A 7,570-nucleotide genomic window follows, 5' to 3' on the forward strand; every position below is an offset into this window, starting at 1 on the left:
TTTGACACACACACACACACACACATATATATATATATATATATATATATATATATATATATATTCTAAATAAGAATTACAATGATATAATAATATTCTCCTATATATAATTGAGGAGAATAACAAACATAAAGAATTTAAGATACATGCAAATAAACTTCTAATGCAGTGCATGATTAGCAAATAATGCTAATTTTAAACGCAGGGGAGTCACATACACAAATGTGAAATTAAGAAAATGTAAATTACCTTGTGCTCAAAACAAAATTTTCAAGCTAAAAAAAGTGAAGATAAAGACAACTAGTACAAAATTCATAATCAAACAACCACATTAAAAAATGGGATTTAAAATGTTAAGCAAATTAGCATATAGTCGATAAAAGGAATATGAAATGTACACAATATACGTACAATACAACATGTTTTTCTTATAGTTGATGGTAGTTTTACTAATTATTGTAAAAGGTAAATATTAAAGCACATATATATATCTTCATGTAATTAAGCTACATAGCATTGATAATAAGACTTCAGCCTCCAGTTGACCCATCATCCCCGACCGCCCCTTATTGCAGCCGGTAGAGTGCGCCATTAGCTGATGGTGCTCCTACCCATGCCGACCTACTGTTACCAATTAATACCATAGACGAAATGTGAGCAAGTTAAGACTAATACGGAAAAAACACTCCTGACTTCAATATAAACACATATATTTTAAAATGATGTTGTACCATGTGTATAAATATGTGCAATTATACATATGGTCGCAATATATATAACAATTGTGGCAATAAATGTTACTCAAGGAAGATTTTGCATAAACAATGTTTCTCAAGGAGGTTTTTGCAGAAACAATGTTACCCAAGGGGGTTTTTGCAGCCGTGTTACCGTAAAGGTGGTCACAATTGCCTAATTTTCTATTACTTTTATATTATATTTATAATAGTACGCTTATATACATAACTTTGAGTTATTATAAACACGTATTGCATAACAATAAACACCTGATGCGCCACTATATGCCTATATCTCAATTTCCTATATATATTCTTTTTCTTTTTACCACAGCTTCCCTCTTTACATGTGTGTGAGTAAAAAATTCTTTGAGCAAGCTAAATAGAAACAAAGATTTTTGAATAGTCTTGAAAAAGTGAAGATAAGCAAAACATATCCATGAATATGAAAGTAGACCAAAACAGTATATAAAAAGCACAACTGGTTTAATTTGTTTTTTTAACAAATTATAAACTATTACAGAAAAATATGACCTTTTCTCATGTCGCATTTACGATCACCCCAACACCTCCAGCTACCGCCCCAACCGATAGCAGGACCCGGTTGTAGAACGGTAGCTATAGAAGAAATCATGACAAGTGTAAAGATTATAATAACCAAGAAGAAAACAATTTCACTCTTTAATCTCATCTTCACTAATTATTATTGCACAATTACTTAGATGTATTGATTTTTCTTAGAATCTGTGTGTTTATATACATCATTTGAATTGTATACTTGTTATTTGGAATGATCGAAGTATTTTCTCCCTTGCTTCTACTTAAATTTTGAATAATTCAAAACTCAATACTTAAATCTACAAATATGTATATATAATTGAAACATAATATTTAATTGACACTTGCATGCTTCTGTCACGTTTAAACTTCACTTAATTTTGATATGTTTAAGTATATATAAGATTTGATTATCCATATATGTCTGGGCATAGAAACTAAGCATAAGTTAAAAACAATATAATACTAATGATATGTATTTATAGAGGAAGGTTCATGTATATTTTAATCTTAACATGAAAACGTAGGAAATAATACCAATTTATAAAAAAAATGAGAACTTAAGAAACAATACCAACTACAATACCAATATAATAAACAATCATTTGTAATAACAAAGAAAAAAATCTAGTTACAACAAAAGAATCAAAATTAAGAACACAATAATAACAACAAATACCAACAAATACTTATAACAGTAAATGAAAATTTCTAATAATAACAACAAAATATAAATCAACAAATACTTATAACGTCTCATAATCGAAAATTAGCAAATACGAACAAAAAATAACAGCAAACACCTATAAAAATAAACCTAATAATAACAACAAATTGGTTTTCACTGTTTTCATGTTAAGAATAAAATTTATTTGATATTTATATCTGTCTATGAAATATAAAACAAGTATTAAAGTAACACTTTTTAAAATGTATATTATGAAATGATGAAAAAGATGTGCTTAAAAACACTTAAAATGAACCAAATATTGAAAAATTAAACACCATGGGACTTTTTCAACTATTAATTAACAAAGTTTTTTTTAAGCCAAATGATTCATTAAGTGGTGGTGATCACATGGGCTATATATGTTTACACGGTTTGACCTAGAACATGCCTTGTATGACTTGCATACAAATACGAATATTTTTCAATAACTATATAAGTTAACTTTGCGTTATACGTACTCGATCTAGGAATAACTAATACATAACCGACATTCGATGAAACATGTTCCAGCTTACATAATAATTTACCAGAAAGTGTGTTCAATTGAATTTTGACATGGGCAAAATATAGGTCGTTTAAAGATGGCTAATAACCTAAGATGTTGTTTGATTGTCTCTTAAAAATTGCCAAACAACCTATAAGGCTTTTATACTATCAATGGGTCCAAATCAACTCTCTTTGCTAGCTAGGTTTAACTACAATAGTCACAAATAAAGATGATGTACTAACATGTTTTCAATTGAATATTTTAAAGCTCAAACTCGAGCTCGGTTTAGGATTTTAACAAGTCAATCTTAAGCAGTTATTATAGCAATCCGCCTCATTGGAAAATGAGAACACAAGTTGGAGGAATCCTTGGTTTCCGTAGATAACTAGTTTTATACCCGTCCAGTGGACGGGTAGTTTAATGTCAAAATAACAAAATTATATTATTTGCATTTAAAACTAAAACAATATATATGTTTTAAGATACAAGTTCAACACGTTTAGTATCAACACAAATTGAAGTAAATGAATTAAATATATTGCAAACTATAAGCAACTATGTAAACTTTGATCCTAACTTGATCAGGCTTAGAACCATAGAGAAAGGCATGTTCAGGGTTCATGGATCAAGGACCATGTAAAATGGGAAATCATACACCGAAGCCGGACCAAACTACAAGTAATAGATACTTTGCTTATCAAAACCTCGAACACAATGACCCTGTTGTAGAATAATGAAAACCCGTGAGATGTAAATATTATTAATCAATTATATATAGGAGTACAATTGAGATAAATACAAGGAAACATAATCAAATACAATCTCCAAATTATAGTAACACTATAATACTAAAACTCTAATAATATATTCTATAGTATTCTCTAATATTCCCCCGCAGTCAGAGCGGTAGGAAATCGGACGCTCGGACCGGAGCACAAAGCTTGTGAAGATATACGACCGGCTGTCACGTAGAGCAGGAACTCGATCAGTTATAGGATCTAAGAAAATTGACGGTGGCTTGACCGTAGTCAGGCGGCTAGGCATGATGACAAGAGCTTCAACTGCGACGGCAGAAGCTATAAATGAGTCGGCCGAAGCAACGACTTCATATTCCGAGGAATATAAATAAATAACGTACACTAAATAATAACAATAATAGTAAAGAAATAAAAACCAATTTTTTAATAAGACGAAAAAACTAAAAAAGATAAAAGATGAAGCAAAAATCTTGTGTAATATACAAATATGTCGCCGAACCAAAATCGTTCGAAAACGTAGGCATCGGCGTTTCACCAGCACTGAAAACATAGCAAAGTGACTATGTGAAAGAATGTTTGGCAGTTGGAAAGTTGGTCTTGGTTGTAGAAGTGCGACTTGAAATATAGCGGTTATGGTGAACGTGGCGGTGGCGCTTTGAACTAAAAACAGAGGTAGACTTTTTATTTTTGGTGAGCGCGTAGAGGCGCATCCGGCAATGGTTAGCGCCGGTCTTTTGTTTATGTTGCTCGAAAAACTACACCGAGCACAATGGTCAGGGATCGAGGTGTGTTTACTTCGGCCCGTAGGCGTGTAAATATGAGATAGAACGACAATGAGAAAACTAGGTGATGACCGGGGTAAATAGTAATATACAAAGGCAGCGGGTAGACTGTAGTCAATCAACTATATATATTAATATATGTACAAACGGCCCCGGGGTAGGACGAGAATGAGAAGAAGAGAAAGAAACAGACTAAAACCTTAAGGCCTTGATACCATGTAGAATAATAAAAACACCGTGAAACGTAATGTATTATTGATCAACTATATATAGGGCTACTAAAACTCTAATAATATATTCTATAATATTCTCTAATATCTGTTTGTGCTAGGGTGTTCCCAAAAAACAAACGGACTTCAAAATGATATTTGACCATTATAAGGCAATATAAGAGAATTGATTTGACGCAAGCTTTTCTAAATTGTCATTTACCTTATTAGCAATTCCAATACCTAGATTGAAATCTATGGATTGGTTGTAGTCAGTATACGAAAGAAACAAATCGTGACCAATACTTTCAAATAAATGCTTTAAAACACATGTATTGTAGTAAGAAAAATAAACATATCATACCCGAATAAGTTGGTTATACACATTCAAAGTCAAGGACGGGTCAAGTGGCTGATCATATGGAGGCTTATAATGCTTCCAAGATTGATACTCGCTTAGAGCATTCCCAACCCATTCTCTATATTATTGTGAGGAGAGTTTGTAAATTATAGGGTCATGTTTTGAGTGGTTGTGAGTGTAAATTATAGAGTGAGGAGAGAAAATGTAGTGATTTTTTTAAATTTGGGGAAACTTTGCTTGTCCCTATTTATTTTTTAATATTTGTTGAATTGGTTGAGTAGAGAAGAAAGAAAATTGTAATGATAAAGGTATAAAATAATATTATTTAATTAAACAGAAAAGAGAAATGTAGTGTTTTGTAGTGTAATTATAAAGATAGGAATGGAGATCCGGATGAGAATGTAACGCTCACCAAAAAATGTAACGCCTAGTCCAATAGACATGTGTAATATGTTGAGACATCTAATAATTATTTTTATTCCATCACCTAATGATGCATATACGGTCGCAACAGTATTATTCTGAAAAAAGAAGCCATGGTTGTAGCCCCTTCCCATGGTGAGTTTGTGCACCATGTTCCGCATCGGGTGAAGCCTAGAACGACATAGGTTAGACTTGAAGCCTGAAAGACAGTAGTCGTGCTTGTTTACAGTCAGTGGCGGATTCAGGAAATTTTCTCACAGGGGTCGGGAATTCTTATGGTCGTTACTAATACAACTGTCGGGTCGAATCGGGTCGGGTCATATATAAAAAAAAAGATTACCATACAAAATATTAGATAACCAATATATTAAAGTTATTCTATACATGTTTTCATTTTTTGAAATATAACCATTACATCATCTACTTTAACATTGATAAGCAAGTCTTTCTCAATGTAACAAATACAATTGTCGCTTAAATTTTCATCACCCATTCGATTACGCAAATCCGACTTAAGCTACTTCATCGCCGATAAGGATCTTTCAACGGTTGCGGTTGCGACGGGTAATACGAGAGCTAACTTTAATAAACGATACACCAATGCAAAGGAATGGTGTTTCTTTGTTTGAACCATCGATTGAACAAGACTTGCTAAACCATTCAAGTTTTTAAATCGTTTATCTCCTTTCAAATTATCGATGTATGTCGCAAGTTCAACCGGGAGTATTCTTTTATCACTTTCATCAAAATCATGAGTACAACTTGACTAATCGTAATATTTTTTAAATAAAAATGCCCGAAAATTATCACAAGGAGTCAAACAACTCAAAGAAACAAGTAAGTCAGATGTTGGACTAAAAATTGAGTAGGGTTTGAGTTGGGTTTTGGGCTTAAAAATTGGATTGGATATTGGACTAATGGACTTATTGGTATTGAAGTCTAGTTTAATAGGAAAAATTGTTTATATAATTATATTTATAAAATTCTCATTGTATTTTTTATTACGGTTAGTCTCAAAATCTCAGTCTTGAAATTATACAGAGTTCGGCTTCAAAAGTTCATTGGGGTCAGGGTCAAAATTTTACAGGAGTCGGTCGGGAATTTTCCGGTATATTAACACACACAAAAAGTTTTCACAGGGACGGGGACACCCCTCACTTACATGTGATCGACTACGCCCCTGTCTACAGTAGTGTAAGAAACCTTAACTTAGAAAGAAGACTTGTGTTGATCCGAACCAAACCGCATGTTACCTTCCCATGAAAGATACAAATCACTAATATTAAAATTGGTGGTTTTGACTCGTTTATTAAAAGAAGATAAGGTCGGCCCTTCTACTTGAAAAAGAAAAGCTTGGCTCGTTTTATAATATGATAATTTCGTTCGTTCACTAAAAATGGTAAATAACCCGTTCAGTGAGAAGGATAATTCTTTTTCTCGTCTACTAAAAATGATACTCTGACCCGGTTAATAAAAATGATGATTTGATCTATTTATTAAAATGGTATTCTTGACCCGTTTGCAAAATGGTGCATCTGTTTGCATGCTGCTAAAAAACAATCCAAGATGATGCAACTCTGCTCGTGAAGCCAGTTTGATCACAACTTTAAATCCAATTTGAGCACACCAGTGATTAAAAATTATTAGTCAGGCAGAGAACCATTAATAGAGACATGAGCAATGTAATTTAAGGGCAAACTGAATAGAAGACAATTCAAGGTTTGAAATAATTATGAAAGCTTACGAGCAACCAACGCAAGCGGGATGTATTATGGTAGTTGCTGAGATACATATCTTTGCTTGAAATCAATTATAAGGCTATGCGTAGTGGAGGGGTTACAAATGGGGGCGAATTGTGACACTGGCGCCTAGCCAACAAGGAGTGAAAATTTGTTTTTGGGGTGTAATGGTGTAGGGGCTACAAACTGGGCCAACAATATTTTTTTTTATTATTTTCTTTTTATAATTAAACTAAACAAATAAAAACCAATTTATTTAAATAATTAAATAAAAATGCATTAAAATTAAAAAGAATACAAAAAAATACATAACTAAAAAGAATACATAACTAAAACTTTAAAAAATACATAACTAAAAAAAACATGTAACTAAAAATATAAAAAATACATAACTAAAAAAAAGAATTTGGGTTGGTTTATCGGGTTCCATTGTAAGTTCACGTTCGGTTGGTTTTGCGAACCATGGAGTTGACCGAAAGCAAGGAATGGGTGGTTCGGTTGCTTCGGGTTGTTTCTAGGATTCATTTTGCTAATTTTTTGTAAGAATTTGGGTACGAATTATGTATAAAATGGATATAAAATGGAGAAGAAGGGTGTATGTTTATATATATATATATATATATATATTGTTTTAATTAATTATTTTTTTTACTTTTGGTCTAATTAATATAATATTATTATTTATTCTTCTTCCAGGCAATAAAAGAACCCCGCCCCCGCCCCTTTTCGCCCAAAAATTGCCCGTGGGGCGGTGTTTGCGCTCCTTCGCGCCCAAAAATCGCCTTAACC

Source organism: Bidens hawaiensis, unplaced genomic scaffold (genome assembly GCF_021521415.1).
Source record: "Bidens hawaiensis isolate Kalapana, Puna unplaced genomic scaffold, B.hawaiensis_p1.1 tig00019817_1, whole genome shotgun sequence".
NCBI classification, from domain to species: Eukaryota; Viridiplantae; Streptophyta; class Magnoliopsida; order Asterales; family Asteraceae; genus Bidens; species Bidens hawaiensis.